Below are 13,908 nucleotides of genomic sequence, written 5' to 3'. Positions count from 1 at the left end.
GAAAAATGCAAACACGACGCAAACGAAAGAGATGGTATCAGTGTTTCCTGCTCACTTTTTAGATATGGCTGTGTTTGGCTTAAAATTATTTTTTTAAAAACTCATAACAAAAGCTTGAAACAAAACTTTAATAAATGTTTGCGGCCCTGTGAGCCACACACTATTGCCTAATAATATAAAATGCATTTTCCAGACCTACCTCTTGGATACGCTGATCTAACGTTTCACTGTTGAGTCATTGAGCGTCGAGGCAGTTGACCGTCTGGCAACGCTTTAGGTTTTCTAGCCAGCGGGTGCACTACTACGTGATTGTATGACTACTCCGCTGTACTCCGCATTCGCTGTTCGCTATGTTTTACTTGGGTGTTGCGCTCTATATTTTATCGTAAAGTAATCGTGCAAGGCCCAGCGCCGTTCACGAATAATGTCGCCGAGAAGACAATTCGGAAATTACTTATGGGACCCGTCCATCGACGTGCCCATACGCTCAAAATAGGTTCAAAAACGTACATCAGTCGGTGCTTCGTCTTCCGCGTTGGACAGTGAACTGGGTTCTACTGATGCAAGTGAACAGAATTTCTGCGAAAACGAAGCAGACGCTGACGCAGGCCACATCGCACCATTCCCTTCAGTTGACGCTGCAACTGAAGACTGTCATCCATTGGAAAGCACGCATGAAACCTTGTCTACCTCGTCGTCTGAGAGCAGCGAATCGGAATGTGACGCTGATTGCGCTGACGTGTATCCTGACCCCGGCGAGCAGCATTTTCCGAGAGCCTGGAAGGATGACTTGGTAAGCGTTGTGGTGTCAGGCGTAATTTCCAGATATTATTTTGTTGCTGTGACGTCTTATTTTGCCCCGCTGTAACGCCTGCCGCAGGTTATCTCCTGAAGCTTATGCAGCGTAGTGACCGAGTCGTATAGTGAAAATATTGACGTGATGGAATGAAGTAGGGAGCGTACCGATGCGATCATTGCTCGCAGCAGTTATTTCTCCCAATTAAGGAGAAAACCGCGCTGTTAAATTCATATTACTGATGTAAACACAGTTTACATCAGTAAACTGTGTTTACTGATGGTAAAGCATTAGTAAACCGGTGCTGGTAACGTGGAGCTGAGGCAGGAACAGAGCACCGCAGAGCCTGAGAATACGTAATGTGCTGATGGAATTTCCTAGGGTTTTCCTTTAACGTTCAGGCATTATCTTGGCGCCTGTTCTAGCATATATACATAATGCGTGCGTGCGTGTGTTCGTGTGTGTGTGTGTGTGTGTGTGTGTGTGTGTGTGTGTGTGTGTGTGTGTGTGTGTGTGTGTGTGTGTGTGTGTGTGTGTGTGTGTGTGTGTGTGTGTGTGTGTGTGTGTGTGTGTGTGTGTGTGTGTGTGTGTGTGTGTGTGTGTGTGTGTGTGTGTGTGTGTGTGTGTGTGTGTGTGTGTGTGTGTGTGTGTGTGTGTGTGTGTGTGTGTGTGTGTGTGTGTGTGTGTGTGTGTGTGTGTGTGTGTGTGTGTGTGTGTGTGTGTGTGTGTGTGTAATTTTGTCGTGTTGTGGCCAAAGCCTGCTTTTTTTGGGGTTGTTTGCAAATGAAGCCCTCAAATCTTCCTTGAGCATCTGTCGTTATTTAATAGTACTCCAAAAGTACATGTTAAAAATATCTGCTGTCCCGAAGCACACATTTCATGGCAAGACAGTGCTTAGTCTCACTGTGCTGCATGTACCACGGCTGCTTCAAAGAGGTTTCTTTGGTGGCCATCTGGTGTTCACCATGCACAGTTGGCATCTGCATTATTTCGAGGCAGGTTCACAAAGTAAAAGGGGTAGCTTAAAATGGTGCATTAAAGTTAGTTGCCAGGTTAAGTAACATGTTAGCCAGTATAAACTCAGTGCCACAAGATAATTCATGAAGCCCTTGTCATGGCAGGACTTTCTGTCCAATTTACTGTGCAGGTAACAAAACAGGCATCTACAAGTGTATGATTGTAATGTTGTACTTTTTCTAACACCACCATTGTTTGCTACCATTCCTCTCTGCTTAGGATGAAGACCTGTTTCCTGGAGCCAATCTTACGAAAGCCGAAAGCCTCTTAATGGTCATGGCCCACAGCTTGCGCCATGGCTGCTCAAAAGAAGCCACCGATAGCTTAGTGCAGCTTCTCAGAGCTCACTTGCCAGAAGGTGTCGCGTACCCAACATCAAAGTATACTTATTTTTTGACACTTTGCCGGATCCGAAAAGCAGTATGCTAAGCACTTATACTGTAGTGTGTGCTTTGGGTATATTGGTGAACTACCAGAATTACCAGGAAATGATGTGGTTGGCAGTCAGTGCAATGTGAACTATGCGAGTGGCAGCTTACTGAAAAGCTCATCATTTTTTCTTGTAATGGATCTGAAGGGCCAAATTCCAGATGTGTTAGAATCAGGAAAGCTGCAATGCAGTAGAACAGGCACTTCCTTTGATGTGTGTGACATCACAAAAAGCTATCAGTACAAGTTGCCTGTGACTTCGAATGACATTACATTGACATTGAATACTGACGGTGTGCCCCTTTTCGAAAGTTCTGATGCGAGCATGTGGTCTCTTCTTTTGATGATTAGTGAACTGCCATGCAAAGAATGTGCACAGACTCTTTTGTTGTCTGGGCTGTGGTTTGGCACAGGGAGGCCATCAATGAACTCTTTTTTGATACAGTTTGTGAAAAGAATGAATGATATATCATCCACTGGAGTTGTTTGGAGGGACAGCAGGGGTGTATCGCACACGTCAAAGACATTTTCTGGTCCCCGTACTGTAGACAGCGTTTCCAAATGTGAACTAACTAGTATGACACAATTCAACAGTGCTTATGGTTGTGCATCGTGTGAGGACTCTGGGCAGGTTGTTTCAAAAGGAAATGGGTTTTGTCGTGTGTGTCTGCCAAGCGCTTCTGCAAACAAGCTCAGAACACGAGCCATTTTTGTGCCATGCACAAAAGGCCGTGCAGGCCCCTAGTTGTGGCATCAAAGTAGCAAGTGTGCTGACACTTCTTTCATTTTTTTTTCATTTAGTGAGGCCTTTGTAGTACACTACGTGCATGCCGTTTGTTCTGGTTTTGTTCGGGCAACAATGTTTATGTGGCTGAAGTCCAGACAGTGCCACCGATTTCATCTATGCCGACATCTTCCTGATGCAGACAAATGTCTTCTGAGCCTCGCCCCCATATGGGAGCTCACGAGGCTGCCAAGGTCTTTAAAGGACATAAAGGAGTGGAAAGCTGCTGGTTGGAGGAATCGGCTGCTGTTTTGTTCCCCAGTCACATTAATAGGACGCATTCTAGAAAGACAGTACAACCATTAGTTGAAATTCTTTGTGATCATGCATTACCTTCTTGACCCTTGCATCTGCATTCAGGAGCTTGCTACAGTTAGGAGAAAGATGAAGAAGTTTCTTCTTGAGTACCAGGAATTGTACGGTATCACGTACGTGACATATAATGCTCTCCTCTTTTGCATGTTGTCGACAGTGCCGTAAACTGGGGCCCTTTGTGGAGTCACCCTCTTTTTCCATTTGAATTTATGAATGGTACACTTAGACGCTAAGTCAATGGCATCAGATATCCACAATTTCAGATTGCCAACTGTAGCTGGCAAAATTAGATGTTTGCGCAATATTTTGTTTGAGATAAGTGAGTGATAGTTGTCGAAATTGCATGGTGAAGTAACATTTTCCTTAAACTACATAATAAAACATGAGTAATATGAGATGCCATCAAAGGGCTTTAGACTTGCTTTAGCTATTCGCTGTCTGGAAGTTGCTCACAAGACCTTACAGTCACTTTCATCGCTTGTTACAAAATGAATACTGCAGCTGCATTTTGATTTTCCAACACCATAGAAAATGTTACATTACCTTGCAACAGAGTTCAGTTTTGTTGGAAAGCTCTATGGACTCTTTTGAATTAAGCACATCCTATTTAACCATGCTTGCTTTTGTTAAGTTATTATGTGATGTTGTGCCACATTTTTATGCTTTGTTATGATGTGTGCTGTGAGCAAAAGTGATATATACAGATTTTTTTCATGTATAGTATGCTTTTGTACACTTTTGCGATGCCTGTAAATAATAAAGAGCATTATATGTCTGGTTCCTTGAGTAATCGCTGCTTGGGGGAGTAGCACACAGGTTCACGAGTGGCCCCTCATATTATCACAAGCAATACATTGAAATCATGGGGTGGCACAGAACATGCGTTTCATTTTCTCTTCATTTGCTTATCCACGTCTGCAAATCTGAAAATTGGTGCAGCAACACTGTGTGGCCAACAGCAGTCATCATTTGCATGCTAGATCTAACTTGCAAAATATAGGTCTATTGGGTAATATATTATAAGTCCAAACAGTGTGACATATTTCAAATGAGCTTTTTCCTATGAGGACAAAAACACGTTTCTTATTCAACAATCACTTAGTGAAATAGCCAGGGTAATTGAAATGTACACTTGCAGCATGCTAACAAACATCATTAAACAGCATTGCACTTGTATCAATACAAGCAGGGGGCTTGTAAATCTGCATATAGACACTTACATTTAATAAGAAACAAGCAGTGCAATAGAGTGAGAGGTGTATTTTCTTTCATATTGCAGCAGACGGCTATCCTGACTCCCTTTAGGATAGGATGCATACTCATACTGTAACGAGTGTGACCTAGCTGATCCTCGGGCAACAATCACGATGGTTGTCAGTAATTTGCAGATAGTTGCTGTTGCCTTGTTGCAGTGTGCCTGTACTCTATCCTAATTTACACCTCTGGAATATTAAGAAAACATGGATGCCTGTTGAGAAAATGTAGAGCAGAAAAACATGGACAGACAAAAGAAACTAGATGACAAACAAGCATTCGTATCATTCTTTCTGTCTGTGTTTTCTCTGCTCAGTTTGTCAACATGTGGAACAACAAGCCCAAACAGCCACAAGCTGAAGAACGCCTGGCTTTCGTCATTCCATCTAATACCTGGTGTCACAGAGCCACTTTCGATTGCAATCAAGCCTGATATGGATCAAATTTGATTGCAATTGACAGTGACAGCTGATAACACTGTCCAATTAAGTGATCCTCATGGAGTTTCAGGTGTTGCAGGTCCAAGGGACTTGTCAAATTTGTCTAATGTGCTGTAAAAATTTCAACATAAAACATTTTTTAAAGGAAAATATTTCGTTTGTCATTGTGAATAGGGCCGTTATCATCAGCTGATTGTATGACACTGTTCTCGACATATTCTTGCTCCTCATTATTATTCGCTCAATTATGCTATTCCTTCATTCTCTTAGTTTTCTGTTTCATTTCTATATTTATGATTTCAGTAGTCTTCAGTATGTAAACAATTGTCCTAAAAAAATTCAATGCTACTTATAGTGCTTGGATCCACACTAACCTTTGGCTAAGCATCGAGACACTGTATCAAACAAATGGTAGTCAGCCTATGATCGCGATAAAGAGGCTCGAACGCGATGCGCGTATTATTGATCCTAATAGAGCAAGATCACGATTGAAAGTGACCATGTGGTACCGGTGTAATCGCAACGTGAAAATACAACGAGAAATCAATTGGAAAGCATTCAACGGAAAAATCATTGGCAGTGGACAACGGAAATTCCGTTGAACTCTCGTTGTGGTGAGTCAACTGGTGTTGAAATTCCATGTTCTTTGACTTGACTCAATTATAGTACAACAAATCGACAATGGAAATTCAACACCCATTTTCGTAAGGGCTGTTGCGTGGACGCCATCAGAACTGTTCATAAATAATTTCGTTATAGAGACTTCGACGCCTACGGCGACTGTGATGTGCCGCCACGACGATTCAATCTATTTTGTCTTCTAAGTCCTTGGACATGTCAATATTATTTCTCAAGTTGCGTCGCACTGTATGTTTATCGGTCTTCGCAGCGTGCGATTTCTCTCTGCTTTTTCGCAATCCAGTGCATTAATTCATAACAGAAACATCACCATATCCCATGCCTTTTTTTTTATCTGCGTCTTAGCCCTTTCCGTACCAATGAACTTGCCAGTATCTAGCACCAAGTTCGTATACCAAGTGTCATGACATTAACCGGGCAGCGGGCGCGGGCGAGCGTCTCAGTGCGCGTTTTCTGCTACTCACCGAACATCGCAGTCCCGGCGCCGTTGCAGAAATCTTCCTCGCCTCTGTGCTTGCTGCATACCCGAGTTGCAGCCGATGGCTGTCTGCCGGTTCTAAGTTTCGCGAGCCAAGCTTCACGCCGCTCCTTGTCCTGCGGCTATGTGTGAATAAGGCTGACACCGGGCTCCATTGCGTACGTCGGGCACTGCGGCATTGGGCAGTAGCCTACCATGCTGCACGCCTCCAAAGGCAGCCACTACCTATTATAGTACTTTCAAATGTTGTCAAGCAGACACCCAAGGCGGTAAAGCCTAACTGGTTAATCAGAACGGCAGCGCAGCTGGGACTTTAAACTTTCGTTTTCAGATCGCTTCGGCACTTCCGAAGCAGCCGACGCGGCTGCTGTGTCCACGTGATCCCTCATGCCACGTCACGCCGATGGTGGCGCCAGCTTTTGCAGTGGTGGAGCTCGAGGCCAACAGTTCCACCAAAGATGGTGTTTCTTTACTATGCTTCTGTTTAAGTATCTTCGGTCATTTCATGCCAAACAACCCAGATTCGTCAGAAACTTCCATGATGGCGCAACATTTCAAGTTTACCTGATAAGCAAAAGTATGTGCAATGAGAAATTTTTAGAAAATTTTGGTTTCATAAGTACGCGTGGGACATTTCGCGGTCTACGGGGCTTCACGACAGACTCTAAGAATGCCGTCCCTTACCGCTCTGTAGTGTACGCGCTTTGTTCATGCTTGTCTCCTTTTCTATCTCCCCCTTCTACTATGTTTCTCTTTTTAACCCTCTTAACCCTTCCCCCTGCGCAGGGTAGCCAACCGGAACTACCTCTGGTTAACCTCCCTGCCTTTCTCTGCATTATTTTCTCTCTCTCGCTCTTCACGGCAAATAAAGCAGCGTTGTTTTGACCATCATCGAAATAGTAGTTGAAAAAATTTCGATATGTTTAAAGTTCGGAACCCTTTCTCCCCATACATTTTTTTTCGCACCCGCCGTGGTTGCTTGGTGGCCAGGGTGTTGGGCTGCTAAGCACGAGGACGCGTGACTAAACCCAGGCCACGGCACCCGCATTTCGAAGTGGGGCAAAATGCGAAAACACCCGTGTACTTAGACTGTGGTGCACGTTAAAGAACCCCAAGCGGAGAAAATTATTACGAAGCCTTCCACTACGGCGTGCCTCATAATCAGATTGTGGTGTTGGCACGTGAAACCCAATATTTTTTTTATATTCTGTGGAGATATTTTTAGCATCATGGCAAAAATTATACGTTCTTGCGTAGCTAAGCTAGAAGGCACTAAATAAAATTTTCTTTTCCGGATGATTCAGAGATTCTTTTCCAGTATGATCCAGATATTTAGATGGTGTTAATGTCAAGGCAATGAAGTGATGTGTGATTGCCGAAACAGCCAAGTTCTCAAATATTTCAACACTTCTAGCACTTTTGGCAGCGGCATAAGTGAGTAAATTTGCAAAGTTGAAGTTCGAAACGCCGGGAAATCCAGCAGGCACAAAAATATAGAATGTCAGCCTCGTTGACATAATAGCCGCAAAATATTTGAAGCCTTGGAGGTTCAATTGATCGCCTAAAAAGATGTAAGGTGAAATTGTTTACAGCGGAAGCTGTATATGCAACCTTGCGTAGTTATTTCGGCGCCTAGCAACAGAAACAGACTTAGGGATTTGTAACAAACCCATACGGATGCAATGCGGCGGCGCAGATGTCACAATGTGGAACAAGTTAGAATGCTCGCCGTGAACAATAGCGTGAAGTGAAGGTTATCGCAGTATATGAGCAGGATACATATAGGCGCTAAAAAAAGCTGCGTTATCGATGGGGTGGACACGTATAGCTCATACACCCGAAGAACAACATGCGTACTAGGAGCACCGTAGGGAACAGCAACGAGAATATAAACGGCGCCAAAGCGAAACGACCACCCACGACGAACGTTTCGATGATTCTGAACGCACAGATGACAACCATACCACTCCGTGAAGACGGAATGGCAGCGAAAGCACTTTGACTTTCATTTGAGAGCTTTGACTGTCGTCAGCTTTCGCTGCTATTCCATTTTCAGATTGGCATGGTTGTCATTCTTTGCAAAAAGCTTCGTGTTCAAAGTAAATAAAGTAGATTTATAGTTCGGCATACAGGTATATGTGATACATCATTTCATAGCCCTATGTGTTTGCTATCCATGCGGGAAGTTGCAAAAAGGTGTTGTTCTTTAAATGCGAAAGCTTATTCTTTGAAATGTCCGTTTGTATATCGCGCATGCAGCATAAGTATACCAAGGCTTGCCGAGTAGCAAGGAGGGGTTGTTTATAAAATTAGCCACAAAAGCTAATCGACAAACTGTGACTGCCTTTTTCTATAAATACGTAGGCAAGCGATGTCAAGAGCTGCAGTCTCGACTCACTTTTTTCTTTAAACGTGAACACGGACATTGGCCACCAACCCCGTTTGACTGAACACGGCACATATGACTTATATAGTCGAGCATGTTGAGGCTGTCAAAGAGCAGTAACACGCAACACCACAAGAATTTCTTCATGCTTGTTTAGGCGTTTAGTTGTAATTATCGAGGTGTTTTCTACTTTCATCGTCATATGACAGTCTTTGGGTTACATGGAGCAGGGTCAAAGTGACCTGCTCCTTGTATGTCGCAACGCATGTTGATATGGCGCATTGCATTGCAATGCGACATGTTTATTAAGTACTTTGCCTGAACGATATCAGTGGTCTTTCTGGATTTACCACTACGTGAGAACAAATATTTCTGTTTGTAAACTGCATGAAACGTACCTTTTAACACCGCTTTAAACACCCTCACGAATTTTACACACATTGACATTTTATGTGCAAAGGCTGTATGGTTTACCCGGCCCACACCAAGCACAAGCCGCGTTGCGTTAGAGCATGCATCTCTTGGCAGTAAAACGCATACCACTACACCGCTTCATTGTTATCTGTGTTGCCCACCAAGCCAGTTGTGTCGTCTGCATTTCCGGCCAGCAAGCTTGTGTGCACGTCGGAAAGAAGCCGGTGCTTACACAAGAATTCATAAGAATGTTTGCATATATGTAATACTTCTTTTAAACTTCACACATGCATAGCAGACACGTAGAGCTATCTTATGATCTATCGCATACATTTATAAACCAAGCGCGAAAGCTGCTTTTTTGACCTTGAACAACGCTTCCTGCAAAAGATAAAAACTTTACAGTTTCTTTACAGGTGATCGGCTGTACATTCAAAGCTTCAAATATTGTACTATTATGCCATGTAAACTGGACTACCATTCCATATTTAATTGCTGTCTTCCGAATTTGTGTTATGTTAAGAGAAAACATTCAAACAATGCAATTTTACTTGTTTTTGCTGGTGCCAAAAGCACTCGAAGTATTCAAATACTTGAAATATGGGCTATTTCTAGTCACATTACTTCACTGTCTTTCCCTGCGCACCATTCGGAGGCCTCAATCCATGCAACGTGGCCTTGAGCAAGATGTTTATCGATGCCTTCTAGTCCACGTGGGCAGGAATAATAATCTGTCACCAGGATGCTGCAAACTTCTTGGCAAAAAGAAATAAAAATGGAGAAAAAGTTTTGAACTCCAGTGAAAATGTAGAAATTTTCTCAGCTATATCTGTGGTGGTGGAAGAACGCGGGTCGACTTGGCATGGTATGAGTCACCGGCAAGTGCATCTGTGCCATTGTCATTGTGGTTCTGTTCAAGAAAAACTGTAGTTTACATAAACTCGCAAAAATGGTTTCTTTTCCTACCTAAAATACATGTGTAAGAATGAAGCGGTAGAAGTTGGCTGAAATTTAAAGCGCAACAAAAGCTCCGCGGTAATGGCAATGATATGTATTTCATGTGCGTATGAAACCGCATACTTTGTGAATTCTTTAATTATTAATTTGTGGCACTGAAAAAAAATTATAGGGAACTCACAAGCGCAATTATTTTTTGAAATCGTCCAATACGTCTCTAGTGGCTCTGCTTTTTCGTATAAAAATGTCGAGTAGTCAAAATGAATAAGTTGCTTGATATGGAATGACTTGCTCAGGAACCTAGTTATTATGGCAGAAGACACAACCGGATCATGCAACAAGCAATGCAGCACAATAAACTGCTCCCTTGGCATCACTTATTGCGATAGCCATGTTTTTTCAAAAGTATATAAGTTTTGTGCAATTGGCACACACCATTCAACCAATAAATAAGTATTATGCAGTGTTTTCTTTCAGACTGACAGAACTTTTTTTTAAGTTGCCTGTGCCAGATAGCAGAATTTTTCTTCTCGAGCTGAATTATTCAGAGGTGGACATACTAGCAAAGGAAATAGAAACACATATTCAACTGATTCTTCCAAAATTACCCATTCACTTTAATACGGCACATTACAGCATATATTGCAATTTACAAATTGTAGCCGCTTACTCATAAGATGTAACCACTTGAAATTAATTTCCAGAATGACACTAGTTTCAATATTCTTCCAGAAATATGGGACCAAATATGTGGACGTTCCAGTTACTTTCATGCTTCAATGCATAAAAGAGTGTTTGTTAAAAAGTGAGCGGAAATACAGTGCATTTTTACGGCCAGTTTGATGGTATGTATCTCGTCACTGATGTCATTCTGAACATTCATTCTAAGTGTATACGCTTTGTAATCTCGCCGACTACAATTCCTAAATTGCAATAGGTGCCGTAAAGCAGTTAATCAAGCCGTTGATTAAGCGAGTTTTTGTTAATTCGCTTAATGTGCGTTCTTATTTTCTGTGTAAGTGATGTATGGTACTCTGTATAATCCAGCTGAATATCTAGAATTAGGTTAACTGCAACAGCCCGTCTTTAAAAATTCCCTGGATCTTAAACATCACCACCCCCCATATCAGTGTCTGCTGTGAGCTCATTCAAATCGTGCCACGATTATATTACCACTGGCGACCTAACAAAGAAAGCATCTTTTTTTGAGTGTTCTTTTTTATTGACATATCAGTCTTCTTGCACATTTCAGTAATAACTTATTTTAATGTTTGTTTCTTTTCGAAAATGTTTTTATTGAGGGCCACACAGACCATATCTGTCAGTATTTAATTTTGTTATGTTGCCGAGGTGCAGGCACTTTTACTTTGCAACACTGTTTAAGAAGTTTCTGATGTTCAAAGCTACAAATGGTTGTAAATTTACAAAAATGCATGGCGACAAATAAACAGTTCCCTTAGAAGAATGGCGTTTGTCTGTATGAGTTCGGCAGTGTTGATTTCATGAACGACCATTGGCTTTGCGGCGTTAAGCGTATTGAAAAACTGGCATAACGGTGCTGCTAGCAACTTGACAATATGGTTTATTACAGGAAATCAAAGAGCGTGCTTTTCAGCCCACGGTAACCCCGGCCTGCAGCAGAAACGCGTGTGTTTAAATTTGCCCCTATCCTCTCATATGCAAAAACATAGCAACATGACATCAGAGGTAATCATGTAACATAACATCGCTCAGCAGTATTTTGAGAAAAACACACCTTTCGCCACTGCTTAGTAAACACTAGGGACATACTTCGATGGTCTTTGAACAAATTACAATGTTGATGGTCAACGCAGCTCCAACAATATTTCAATAGGCTTTTATAGTTGACGTTCGCATTTTCAACATTGCTTCAGTGTGATTTCAATAGGGACACCCAACACACTTGAACAATAGTTCAAAGGGCTATCAATGTTGAAGTTAACCGCAGCTTCAACAATGATTCAGTGGGCTTTCAATTTTGTCGTTCAGCATTGTTTCAAGAATAGACCAATGACGTTTTAAATTGAGATGCCTCAACGGTGTTCCAACTAAATGTCGCGGGCCAGTTATCAACATTTGACAACAACAGCTACCGGTCACTGTCAAGCGCGTACACGATGGCTTAAACTGCACACTCTCACCATCTATTGAGAAATGGTTTGGCTTCAGTGCCGGGCCACAGTCGGCCTTGTTTTGCACTATCTCCTGGACCGGGCCTAACTTTTTGGCCACAGATAGACGAACGGACATTATTTTGGTCTATAATGTTACGCATTAAATATACCCAAGTTAGTGCACGCTTCCCCGCGGCGATCACAGTGATTTCAAACGTACCACGCGCGATGATCACTGCTTTTAACCTAGCGCACTGCCACAAGAAAAGTGATAAATGACAAAACAGTTACGCCATGCAGAGACCTCAAAATTCACGCCAACGAGTGGTGTGTGTTACATTGCCGAAAGCAACAGACGCGGGCATTTATGAGAGCAAAAACAAAACGAATAACCTGAAAACGTCACCGCCCTGTTGGTTTCCTTGCATCGACATAGCTGCGTGAAAGCGCTATTCATTCATGGACGGCTCAACTTAGAGCACTGCGATAACGGCTCCCAAACGCGTAGTCACGTGGTTACCTTCATGATTTCAGAGCTTTCTTTACGAAGCCGAAAAAGATTATTGCGTAATAGGCACGAAGCTACATACTGCTGAATTGGGCGTTTCCTAGAACGCTCTCTGCCATATCATTATCGAAAATTCGGCCCAATGTTTAAAGATGGGAAGTTGATTAATTAAGTATCGCTAATATAAGCAACTAGTACGAATTCACAAAATTATGTCATTTGCTCCATAGAGGGCCTGACAACATTATTTTAGGGTTGTCTTACTAAACGGCAATGGCATGTAATTATACTTGGGCTAAATATAGCTGAGACATACGTAAGCGTTGATTCGCAGTGTATATACTACCGGCCGTCACTATTCTTCCCTCGACAACAGTCATACATTTTTTATTGAAAGGAAAATAAAAGAAAGAGATGGCAGTAACCCTAGAGTTATCACGGCTACTCCTTTTGTAATAGCAGAAACAACAATGTAAAGTGTGCATACATATGTAGTAAGAAAACCGGACAAGAGTCATACGTCACCTTCTTCCACGTGAGATCACTGCGTAGACGTTTCGCACTGTGTAAACGCCTGACTTGGAGTTTTCATTTAGGAATAGCTTTCAAATGGTGCAGTGCATAAATATAACCATGGCGCCAACTTGCAGTGGCGGTTTTTGCGCTGCATAACAATAAATGCTGCACGATATTACACGTTGCCTCTTATGAACAGAAACACCATTTTACACATCGCCACACGTTGTACAGCATTTAATTACCCGGTTTACGAAAGGTTCATTTCCTATACGTTCCAACAGGTGCCTTGGATCCGAATATTCTTTTCACATGCCAAACAGACCAACATAGCGCATAATTATCTGTATCATTCAGCATCAGTCCATAATAACTTATGTTCAGCTCTGATGTGGGACAGCTAATGACTTACCGAACCAACGAACCAATAATTCAATGCAAAATCAATCAAATGCATTTTAGCTTGTTGGTGAACCAACTGATTGATTAATTATTTATATATTTATTTTAAAAATCCTGCGTTCTCTCAAGACCAAGCTCGTGTGAAAACATGTTTGCAGTTGAGGACACATAAACCAAAACGTTTAACACATGATCAATTTTGAAGGAAACGAAATAGAAGCGGAGCGCTAGCGCGCTGAACAAACGGAACGTACGTCGAGGAACAAACACCAGAAAGAGTTTCACCACAATTTCTAGCATCCTAGGAAGGTAAGTAAGCGTACTAGGCCGAGCGTAATTCGTCCTACCTTTTCGAAGCGTTCAATCTGTACCGAAAGGCACACACCGTACACGTGGCGTTGCGCCCTCCCTCAATGCTGGAAAGAGCGGTAGGGGAAA

General features: G+C 42.3%; 1 long non-coding RNA gene across 1 annotated transcript; it reads left to right on the top strand.

Moving 5' to 3' along the window:
* Positions 1 to 205: 205 nt before the first annotated feature.
* LOC139054818 (uncharacterized) lies at positions 206 to 4,120 on the top strand. Its single transcript, XR_011511531.1, has 2 exons — positions 206 to 793; positions 2,033 to 4,120. It is a non-coding gene; the product is annotated as an uncharacterized lncRNA (long non-coding RNA).
* The last annotated feature ends 9,788 nt before the right edge of the window (positions 4,121 to 13,908 follow it).

Source organism: Dermacentor albipictus, chromosome 1 (assembly GCF_038994185.2).
Source record: "Dermacentor albipictus isolate Rhodes 1998 colony chromosome 1, USDA_Dalb.pri_finalv2, whole genome shotgun sequence".
Lineage (NCBI taxonomy): Eukaryota > Metazoa > Arthropoda > Arachnida > Ixodida > Ixodidae > Dermacentor > Dermacentor albipictus.
The sequence above is the reverse complement of the archived record's forward strand: the minus strand, read 5'-3'. Positions and strand labels throughout refer to the sequence as shown.